The sequence below is a fragment of the Crinia signifera genome, chromosome 4 (assembly GCF_055691185.1).
Source record: "Crinia signifera chromosome 4, ASM5569118v1, whole genome shotgun sequence".
Lineage (NCBI taxonomy): Eukaryota > Metazoa > Chordata > Amphibia > Anura > Myobatrachidae > Crinia > Crinia signifera.
Window position 1 is genome coordinate 301,246,327 of NC_139220.1, and position 12,332 is coordinate 301,258,658.

Below are 12,332 nucleotides of genomic sequence, written 5' to 3' on the forward strand. Positions count from 1 at the left end.
TGCCCGCGAGGGGCGGCGGTACGCGTCCTCCGACCTTTTTTATACCCCCACTATCCACGTCAGCGTGGAGTTGAGAATAGAAAGTGTGGCGAGCGCAGCGAGCCACAGAGCCCGAAGCGTGGCAGCCCCGCGAGGGGACGCGGATACCTGTGGAGCCCGCGAGGGGACGCGGATACCTGTGAAGGTATCCGAGTCCGCTCGCCACGCTTCGGGCTCGGTGGCTCGCTGCGCTCGCCACACTTTCTATTCTCAACTCCACGCCGACGTGGATAGTGGGGGTATGAAAAGGTCGGAGGATGCTCGCCACGCTTCGGGTTGACGTTAATCGTGGGGTGGCGTTAACAATTGGGGGGGCCATTTTACACTTGAGGGTGGCTATTTGGGCTCTGTGGGCCATTTAACATTGTTCCCTATGTAAAATCGGGTCAATTGGGCCATTTAACATTGTTCCCTATGTAAAATCGCGGTAATCGTGTCGGTCGCATCGCAAGCGATTTTTTGGTCGCATGCGATGCGACCGACGCAATTTTTTACCTTGCGATGCCCAAGATCCAAATCTTGGGCGCCGTTCTAGGTAAAGAGTACCGTCTATTGTATAAATATATGTGACATTCGGGGTAGACGTATGAAGCAATGAGTATAGAACTGAGCCGGAAAAGAAGTTTCCCATGGCAATCAATTAGCTGCTACCTATAATTGTCTAGAATGCCCTGGATCAGGGCTGGGCAACACCGGCCCTCCAGATGTTGATGAACTACACATCCCAGCATGCCTTGCATCAGTTTCAGCATGGCCACATAGCAAAACTAATGCAAAGCATCCTGGGATGTGTAGTTCACTAACATCTGGAGGGCCGGTGTTGCCCAGCCCTGCCCTGGATAAATGTTACGTCAAAGCTGATTGGTTGCCATAGGCTTCATTCATCTCCCCCCATATTACCAGCTGTGTGCGCTCATTTGGAGCAATCGAACAAATCACACGCACACTATTTACAATTCTTACATTCTATTTCACTATTTTGTCCACATTTTTGGTTATATTATATAAGCTTAATAAAGTTTTAATTAAATGGCCGCCATTTTAAGACATCATATTTCTCTCTTACATTTAGGATCTGTAAATAGCCTATTAAAGGGTATAAAGGAAGGGTATTCAATATGTGGCATACTTACCTACTTTCTGGCTGCCCTTTCCAGGAGAGGGCAGCCATCTCAGGGTGGGCGGGGCCGCGGGGAGTGAAAAGGGGTAGGGCGGGGGAAGATACTTGTTGGAAGGCGTGACCAGAGCGATCGCACCATTTTAGACACACCCCCCGACATGCCATGCCGTTTTTAATGCATTGCACTGCTGTAGGTGAGGCTAAAATGGCATGCTTTGCATCATTTGACCAGTGGACCCCCATGCCGAGGGGAGAGGGGTGTGTTGCCGGAGCCAGGAGGCTTTTCGGGAGGGTTGTCCCTCTTTCTGGGAGGCCTCAGAGTTCTGGGACCCCCACGGCCATTCCAGGAGGGTAGGCAACCCTGATATGCGTCCCTCCAACTGCAGTGGCACTGCACATCCCAGCAAGTCCTGTCCCAGATTTAGTATGCCCTAATGGCAAAACTGTGGCATTGTGAATGGTTTTCCCCATATTTGACTGAAAGAGGTGATGTTACCTATAGAAACCAATCAGATTTTGGCTATAATTTCTCTATTGCATCCTAGAAAATGATAGACGATAGACAGAATCTGATTGGTTGGGCAACATCACCTCTTTTCGTTTTTAGAAGCTTTAGTAAATTTACCTCTCTGACTCAGCCCGTTGTAGTCACCGCTCCTGTTGAACTGGTCCTAGATGGTGCCTGTTTAGGGATCAAACCCTCCGGGTGCTTTGCTATATTTATGTACCTGTGACAAAAGGAAGATGCTGAACTCGGTCATTGCCACGCGGGAGTGGAGAGTGTGGCTCAGCAGCGGAGACTGTGCACTGAAGTGACTGACGGTGCCCACATACTACAAAGATCTTAAGATTTGCCCTGTACAAAAGATTTGGTGCAAAAAGTACAATTTGACTAAGATTTATCTTAAGCCCCAGGGCTTTCCGAGCGATTTTGTGAACAATATCGGCAAGTGTGTACCCGCAATCTCGTTACCGATGCTCGCTCATGTAGGTGAGCACCATCCTTTGGTCAAAAAATATTGCTGTAGTGTGTGGGCACCTTGACACATAGGTAAGTTAGGAGGTTGTGCAGTTTGAAGTGTGGTAATACTCCCTGATATTTTTCCGCATTTTAAGGTACCTTCGATAGAACTGAGGATATATATCGATGGACCATCATTAAGTGTCACGGGTGGCGGAGTGGATGGAGTCATGTGGGTCACAGGAGAAGCAGATGAGTCAAAGGAAGTAGGGTTAAAACGAGCTGGTTTAATGATTGATCTTTTCATCAATGGAAACAAAACATCAACACTCTCAAATACTTCTTTGAGAATAACCGAGGGTTAAATTAATAGTAAGCAATAAATTCTTGCTGGATTGGGAATAACCGGAGATGACAGGAACACTGTGAAGACTGTGACTGATGGAAGGGTCAAAAGGATCCTATAGAGGCACGGAGAAGATTGAAGGTAAATGAAGACTGGAGATGCTGAGAACAGGCCCGAGAGGAATGTGAAGGACTGTATCGTCAGCACGGAGGCCTAGATGGCTACAGAGCACAGGAAGCAGGACAGGGATTCCAATAGACACTAGGATGGCCAGGAGAACTCCCAGAGATGGAGCAAGCACTGGAGACTCTTTGTACTGACAGGGAATCAGCCTAGACAGCCCTCCTATATACCTAGGAGGAAGCTGCCATTGGCTAAGCTGTCAGGAAGGGGAGGAACTCCTAACCTTGCCTAAGAACGTTCTTTGCCCACAACAAAGATGGCGGCCTCCCAGCTCCGCCAGAAACAGACCCGGCTCCAGAGCGTGCGTCCCGCTCCCCCTGCTGCCAGACACAGCGTCCACCGGCACCAGACCCCTGAAGCAGCTGCACACAGGCCAGGCGCTGGCGGGCACGAGCGGGTGAGTACGCAGCCCGCCGTGTCCTGCCGCAGCGGCCTGTGAAATTATGTGTGCACCATCGATATATATGGGACCATATTGTCCACAGATATCGTATTGGCTGTGCAACACAGCCAATGCCCAATATATATCTAAAGATATACCAGCGCATCTCTCTGTGTGTACAGGAGAATCACGACCGCCCATACAGCCACCAGTGATTGACAGCTCCCTGAGCGGGCGCATGCAAATGCGTCCGCCCACTTTTGATGTTAATCCTGACGGATCGGGCAGCGTGTATGGAGAACACGATCTATCCGTAGATATATCTACTAATGTGTACACGCCTTTATTAATAAATGTTCCTCTGTCACTCAGTACGTGCATTGATGGTTCCATTAAACCACAAGGTACCGGGAAGGCCTGGGAAAGATGCATAAGGCTGACCTATTGGCAAATCAGTGCCTTCCCAGGCGAAAAGAGCTGCACATTTCCCCAGGGTCCTCGCAAGGACGCCTGACCTGGAGAAATCGCCAGGAAACTTCCTGCACAGTCTACTACAGATGGTATTATAATCCAGACAGACTGAGGTGGTTTGTGCCCTAAATACTGGTGGCAGATGTTGGTGAAGCTATGTCTGTGGACATGTCTAAAAAAGCCAGACTCACGTGTTCCTGCAGCTGCTAGATGTTTAGCCAGGAACTGGAAGAATTCTTTTTTTTACCTCATAACAGGAGCTCAAAAGCTACATCCGACAAGTAGCTGCCATAGAGGAAATAACATCTTCCATGTTATTTATTAACAGTTTCTGATATAGCGCACGCATATTCCGCAGCGCTTTACAGAGTATAATTGAACATTCACATCAGTCCCTACCCCAGTGGAGCTTACAATCTATATTCCCTACCACATGTACACAGACATTCTAGGGTTAATTTTGTTGGAAGCCAATTGACCTACCAGTATATTTTTGGATTGTGGGAGGAAACCGGAGTACACAGAGTACACCCACGCAAGCACGGGGAGAATATACAAACTCCGCACAGTTAGAGCCATGGTGGGTATTGAACCCATGACCTCTGCGCTGTGAGGCAGTAATGCTAACCATTACACCATCTGTGATGGCCATGGCAGGAGCACTTGTGAATTTATAATTGTTTCCATAGAGTAGAGCGCACATGGGCACCCAGGGTCCACAGGGGCCCACACTGCACATCCTGCACCCATTGTTTTCAAGTACTTCCCCTACGGAGTTCAGCACTGCAGAAATTACCAGGAAAACGGCCATTTTACCAAGGCTTGGGCATGCGCAGTAAGAAAATCACTGTTAAAATGTCTGCCACACCGTTTCCATGGAGACCTGTGCATGCGCATTAGACTCTAGGACAGTGCTCCCTAGTGCCCAAAGTCTACAGCCAAAGTCAGCTACAGAGAAGGGGGCCCAGACGGGATACGGTCGTATTGTCGACCCCACTTAGGTCGACACCGTTGGGTCAACAGGCAACAAGGTCAACAGGGTTCTAGGTCGACATGGATGAAAGTCGACAGGTGTCTAGGTCGACATGGGACAAGGTCGACAAATGTGTTAGGTCGACATGGGTTAGGTCAACAGGTCGCGAGGTCTACATGTTTTTTTTACTGTTTTTTTGAGCCGAAATGTGCCGACAGGCGGTATTTCATACCCTACCATCCACTAGGGCGTGGTGGGTGAATAAAATAGTTTGCAGAGCACACAAAGGCACCGTGCCCGAAGCATTGCGAGCAAAGCGATCGATGCGAGGGGCTGCGGTTGACTTCCAACTGTGTCCATGTCGACTGTGTCGACATTCAGGTAAAAAAGCAGTGAAAAAACCCATGCTGACCTCGCGACCTAGCCCATGTCGACCCAACGCATTTGTCGACCTAAAACCATGTCCACCTAGACACCTGTCGACCTAAAACCATGTCCACCTAGAACCCTGTCGGCCTTGCTGTCTGTCGACCCAACGGTGTCGACCTAAGTAGTGTCGACAATACGATCCACACCCACCCACACACCTCTGGACGAGAGACATACTGTATGGCTGGATAAGTCTGAACCGTTAATCATATGGGTCAGGAGTTCCCAATCTATTTTGAATCACGGCAGTATCAGAATTTGTTCATGGCACCCCTATGCCAAAAAAAATGTACTTAGATTGGGTCTATATGCGATTCTTAGGGTCAGTTATGTGGTGAAGGGCAGGATTTGCTTCTGTTTGTCCACATTTTATGGTTGGCAGCAGTGGTCGAAGTGGGGCGGTATACGGGGGTATGCCATACCGCCACTTTAATCTGAAGATAAAAAAAAAAAACTTTTTTTTTCCCCTCAGGATGCTCTCTGATCACTCAGCAGTGCATATTGTGCTTTTGTAATACCCCTGTACAACGGGGCAGTCTGGCAGGGGACGTTGATGGACAGGGGGGTGTCCGAAGGTGCGCACTATATTCACTCTTTACTTTTCCATACCCCCACTTCAAAATTTCCACTTCGACCACTGGTTGGCAGCCACCAGCACTGGTTTTGCTCATAAATAATTAACCAATAATAATTTGAGTTGGTCCTGGACGACCAACCCAGGGAACCCCTGCATGTGTCCCGAGGCACTCCAAGGAGCCACGGCACACACAGTTTGGGAACCACTGGTATGGGTAGATGTATCAAGCCTCTGAGAGAGAGATAAAGTGAGGCATTGCCCATAGCAACCAAATGCTGACTGCAACGCTGCAATAGAAACTCGCCACTCTCGAGTGTAATTCAAATTAAACTTTTTACATTCCACTGGCCGGATCCCGGAACCTGACAGGCGTCAGGACCGGCAGTTGCACAAAAGTTGTGCACAAAGCCCTGGGGCGGGGAATTTACTAAGATGGGCGTTCTATTTCACATGGGCATACCCATTACCGGGGACCCGATTACCGGGTCCTGTCCCGCTGTCCCACCCGCGGCCGGAGGTGTCCCGCTGCGGGGGGGGGGGGGGGCAGTTGGGAGCCCCCCAATTTGACAGAATAGACGCTGTGCGCATGCGCACAACGTCTATTCCCAGCCGAAAACGGGGATGTGGCTCATTTGCATAAGCAGCGCCCCTCATTTACATAAGCCGCGCCCCTTATTTCTGCAGCTACAAAGTTGGGAGGTATGCATGGGATGTTGCTATGGGAAACCAACCAGATACTATCTACTATCTTCTAGAAAGAGCTAAAAAAAAAATAGAACTGCTATCTTAGTATATTCCCCCCTCGGACACAGACGGAGTTTGCAATCAGTATCATCGCTGCGCTTCTCCTCTGTGTCCTACACTCAGGGCTCTGCTCAGCAGGTTGTGCTGTGACTGGGGAGCACAGTGCAGAGCGGAGGGAAGGTGCTGTCACTGGCTGTGGTGGGGAGTATGTAGGGGCCCCTAATGTGTGGGGGCCCCAGGACAGCTGCCCCCTGTCACCCTTCCCATAATCAGGCCCTATATGTCCAGAGTAGTATGTGGCACTATAAAAATAAATAGCCTTTTACGTTTGTTATATAAGTGCTAACAAATGATTATATATATATATATATATATATATAGAACGTGTGGGGTGTCCGGCACTCCTCGCTCAATCAGCTGTATATGCCCGGGTGCCTTCCCAAATGGCCTTGCTGCCACTGATACAACCTCCGATAACACAGGCGTCACTCCAGGTCTTTGGTGAAAACAACGTGATATTTATTTTATCCTTCTAACGGATCGTTAGAAGGATAAAATAAATATCACGTTGTTTTCACCAAAGACCTGGAGTGACGCCTGTGTTATCGGAGGTTATATATATATATATATATATATATATGTGCACGAGAAATAGATATAGAGAGCGCTATTAGGGAACCTCCAACTTAGTGTATTGTGCAACAGTAAGGTACAGATTTTTACAATTTGTAAAATGGCTTTATTAAAACATAAATGGTGTGGTCGATGTCAGACACAATTGACAACATTGATGGTACATTTATGGTACATGAATTTCAGGTGAGTCGAGACCCTTAACAAATGATTATATATATATATATATATATATATATATATATATCTCTTATATATTTGGCTACATCTGTCACTCAAAGTGTGTCTGGAGCTATAACGCTGGGTTGTGGACTTCCATCTTAATTTAATGATTGTCATCACCTGTTTTAAACAGGGTAATTGATAAGAAAGGTGTTTAAGCACAGGTGATGGTAATCCATAAATTAAGAAGAAAGTCCAGAAGCAGAGCAATGTGTCCCTCCTGGAGAGGGTCATGTTGGGAGGTATGCACCTCCCTCCCCCCCCCCCCCATTCACGGCATCCCCACGATTAAATGGCACATGCAAAACACTGACATGGCTATGGTCGACAATGAAAAAGGTTGACAAGATTTATTTTTCACTTTTTCAATGTTTTCATATTCATTCTCATGTGTCGACATGGACACCAATGAAGTGCCACACTTATGTCCACATTTACATGTGTTGACCTTTCTGTGTTGATTTTTTCTTGTGGCGATTCTCGGCACCCCCCGCGACCCCCCTCCCGCAATTCGCGCCCCCCCCCCCGTGACACCCCCCCCTCCTGCGATTCGCGGCACCCCGCGACCCCCCCTCCCACGATTCGCGCCAACCCCCGGGCCCCCCTCCCGCAGTTCACGGTGCCCCCCACGACCCCCCCTACCGCGATTCCCCACCCCTGACCCCCCCTCCTGTCATTGCGGCAACCCCCCGCCCCCGCGACCCACCCTCCCGCGATTCACTGCAACCCCCCGCGCCCCCCCTCCCACAATTCGCGGCACCCACACCCCCCCGCGCGACCCCCCCCTCCCGCAATTCACGGCATCCACCCATGACCCCTCCTCCCGTGATTCGCGGACACCCCTCACCTCCTCCCTCCCCCCCCACCCCCGCGCGCGATTCACGGCAACCCCAGGATTAAATGGCACATGCAAAACACTGGCACGGCTATGGTCGACAATGAAAAAGGTTGACATGAGTTTTTGAAGATTTTTTTTTCTTTTTTGGAATGTTTTCATATTCATTCTCATGTGTCGACATGGACACCGATGAAGTGCCACACTTATGTCAACATTTACATGTGTTGAACTTTCTTTGTTGATTTTTTCTTGTAGCAATTTTTTTCCAGTGACAACTATGAACTATGGCCCTTATTCAGAACTGATCGCAGTACCAATTTCTTCTTAAAATGGGCAAAACCTTGTGCACTGCAGGTGGGGCAGATGTAACATGTGCAGAGAGAATTAAATTTGGGTGGGGTGTGTTGAAACTGAAATCTAAATTGCAGTGTAAAAATAATTCAGCCAGCATTTACCCTGCACAGAAACATAATAACTGACACAAATTTAACTCTCTCTATACATGTTACATCTGCCCCACCTGCAGTGCACATGGTTTTGCCCATTTTGAGAACAAATTTGTACTGCAATCAGATCTGAATAAGGGCCTATGTGCACGTCAACCTACACATCATCAACCAATTCTTTGTATAATATATAACACCTGTTCTGTTTTACTGTAGGTGTTTTAAGTCAGACCTTTTACTGCTACTATTACTGTTTATGTAAATGCATTCTGAATCACAGCAACATCCTACCATCCTTCTACAAGAATATATAACCAACTAGGTGATTCATCGCGCCCCGTGCCCCCTCCTCCCGCAATTCACGGACCCCCCGCGCACCCCCTCCCGCGATTCGCAACCCCCCCTCGCGCAATTCACGCCCCCTCCCACGCTTTGCGGACCCCCGCCCTCTCCCGCGATTCGCCGACACCTGCGCCCCCCCTCCCTTGATTCACAGCACCCCCGCGCCCCTCCCGCAATTCACGGCACCCCTAAGCCCCTCTTTAGTACCCCGTATACTCACACACCCCTATCACTACCCAGCTTCCTGCTCTCCTGAACCGTAACTTCCACCACTGGGGAGTCGCTGACGCTGTTTTGCCCACATGCCCCTAACATGCCTCATAGCCCAGCCTCCTGCTCTCATGCACCCTAACTCCCACCCAGTAGGAGGAGACACTGACGAAGGGCCACCATCCTGTACTCCTGTACTGCCACGCTGGACCCTCACCCACTGGCAGAAGCTGCACAGTATCACCCACCCTCCTCTTTAGTCCCCCTTATGCCCACACACCCCTATCACTACCCAGCCTCCTGTTTTCCTGTGTCGTGACCTCCGCCAGTGGGGAGCCGTTGACTCAGAAACACCCTACTATACTATTGCACACACACACCTAAACAGCATGCACACACAGCCCCCCCCACACCCACAAATGTCACTGTACCATCCACACTATCAATGTACATCTTACTCTGTAACCGCTTTTTAATTAAACAAAACAATACACACCCCCTTCCACATCATATGCTCTCTATTTAACACATTTCACCTATAACTTAAGTTGCAATACAGGCCATCTTTCATACAATTCTAACCATCTTTCTCATATGCAAATGTTCACAAATTAAGGGGGCGCAGCCCCTTACGACGGTGTGAAGAGCGCCCGTAGGGCGCGATGAATCACCTAGTATATATATATATAGATACGCGGCGATGGTGGCACTCGGTCCCGGATTAAATGAATAACACAGAGGCAGCTCAAATGTGCAACGTTTCAGCGCATGTAGCGCTTTTATCAAGAACAGTTATACAAGTGTACACTCACCATTTTTATAGGAGCTCGGGTCCGCGCAGGTGCCGCTGATCTTCCAACTTACGTCTTCCCGGCGCCAGCCTCGGTCGCCCGGAAGTGACGTCGCGGCTCTGTACACGGTTTCCCTGGCAACCTGTGCAACAACACTGGGTAACATGGTTACAGTGTCCGTGGTGACAAACATTTGTGCAGATACAAAAAAATCAATACAATAAGAGGATGACCTGCATTCATATACTGTACATGTGCAAATATTCAAACGTAAAACCGTGTCAGGTTTGTTCACTCCCTACCACTGATACCTAGTTGCTCGTGTTAGATCGTGATCATAGTATTAAAAAAATCACGTGCTGTTATATCACTAGTGTTTCCCCCTAAAATTTATCTCAATGAAATCTGCCTCAGTTTCCTGAAGACCCTAACTAAGATCACTCCATTCTGGATGGTTTGCTCTGCTGGTCATGATATTTTAAAGCTAAACTTATCCGGTGATCCCAAAACAACCTCCTCTATGGCCCTCGACTTTTGGTTTACATGTAGATCCTATCCGGATTCAGTATTGAATCCCGGCGGTCGGGATCCCGGCGTTCAGAATCCCGACGCCGGAATCCCGACAGCCAAAATCCCGACAAGGGGGGGGACGTGGATCGCCCCCCCTTGCGGGCTCGCTGCGCTCGCCACGCAGCGGGCCCGGTGCCTCGCTACGCTCGGCACACTAATTTATTCTCCCTCCAGGGGTGTCGTGGACACCCCAGGAGGGAGAATGTGTCGGGATTTCGGCGGTCGGGATTCCGGCGTCGGGATTCTGAACGCCGGGATTTTAACTGCATCCCTCCTATCCTGGGTCTACTTTTTACATTGTACTCTCTTTCCTATATTAGGAGGGTTCAAAATGGGACATAAATATACTGAGGCATTGGCACACCTAGTGGTTCCCGACTGCCAATGAGTTGATCTCTCTGTGTTAACTGCTTTCATAAAAAACAACTTAGTCCCAGATGCTCATTCAGGCCCCTGGGTGCCAGGGTGCCCAACCTGTGTATCCTGGCACTTTCCTTTTGTAACAGCTTTTTTCCCCTATCCCCTCCCCTATTGGAGGGTGGGACCTGGTCTATAATGCGATATCTGATGGTCGAGACACTGTGGCCAGCTATTGCAAAGTGCCTGGCCACAGGTTGTTCACTGGTTCCTTTTAACAGTGCGGCTTTTATAGAGGACCTATGCATGGCCATTTGTTCGCGAAACTGTCGTTCTGTCTTGCCGACATATTGTAGCAAACAGCCACAACCATTATATATATATATATATATCAACCAAACCCCTTCTTTTTCGCGCTAAATTCTGAGAGATTATTAGTTTGCTGCCTGTTTCCACAATACCCCTGTTGGCTGAGGGGAATTAGAAAAGATACGAGAACAAGTGTGGAATGGCGCACTTCTCAACTTTAGTCCATAATATAGTAAACAATGTCCATAACTTGGTGTTATTCTCTTTATTAAAAGTCTTTTTAGACAAAAAGTGCTGTTTTCACCCAACGCGTTTCGCCCAACAAGGGGCTTCCTCAGGGGTATCAGCTTTATAGAATAACGTTGTGGTAAAACTATAAACAGGGTGGAAAGTGTGTGTGATTCTTTCCTCTAAGCCAAAAGAGAAGGACACCCAGCCTATGCTACTGTCTCAATCGGTTGATAACTGGCCCGAAATGGCCCCGCCTCTGGTAGTAAGAGTTGTTTTAGGGTAATAAATGCCGGTATTCAAGTGGATCGCCCATACAATTGGTCACCTGGATAAGTGTTCACTTGTCTGGCTCAGCAAGTGATCTGATGGAGAGGAATGGAGAGGAATGTGTGATGTCTGAGCTAGTGTAAAGCTGAGGCTGACAGAATGCAATAGGGTAGCGGTCCAGGAACTCCAAATCAGCCACAGTCCATGTAAAAGTCTGAGGGTTCTGAGTGAGAGTCCTCAAAAGGTCTAAGGGAGGTTAATCCCCTATTAGCCCAGAGAACGGAAGGGGATGCAGCCTGGCCTGCCCGAAATCTAAGATTACTCAGCAGAGGGAGGAACAGAGATTGGCATGCTTTTTCCTCACCAGTTCTTTTGTATTCCTTAATAAAGATACATTACTGACATCAATATTGGGCAATCCTGCGCAGTATAAGGTAGCATAGGTATAATGTGTAATTCAGGTGCATAGTGTGAAACCTGACCCTTGGGAGGTCGACCCTCCAGGCAGTGGCAAACGCAGGATTGTTAGAGGGGAGTTTCCAAATGTTATCCAAAATCTCCCACTCTGCAGCGCATTGGAGTAAGAACGGGAGTCTGGGGGAGCGGTAACAGCCTTGAAAATTGGTCTTTTTTTATACACTGCATATATAAAATAATTGGTCAGGAAAAGGTTAAACATATAATAAATAAACACACAAACATAATAGAACCTGTACTGTACTTTCTAAGCTCACAATCTCCCACTTCATGGTAAGGCTCCTGTCTCTTCCTCCTGGCAGCTGCTCTCTGGTCCATTGCGATGTTTGAGGGCTCAGATCCACACATACAGTAAATGTGGTAGAAGAATCTGGTACACTAGGCATGTGCAGCAGCTCTGCTCTGTCCCTTACA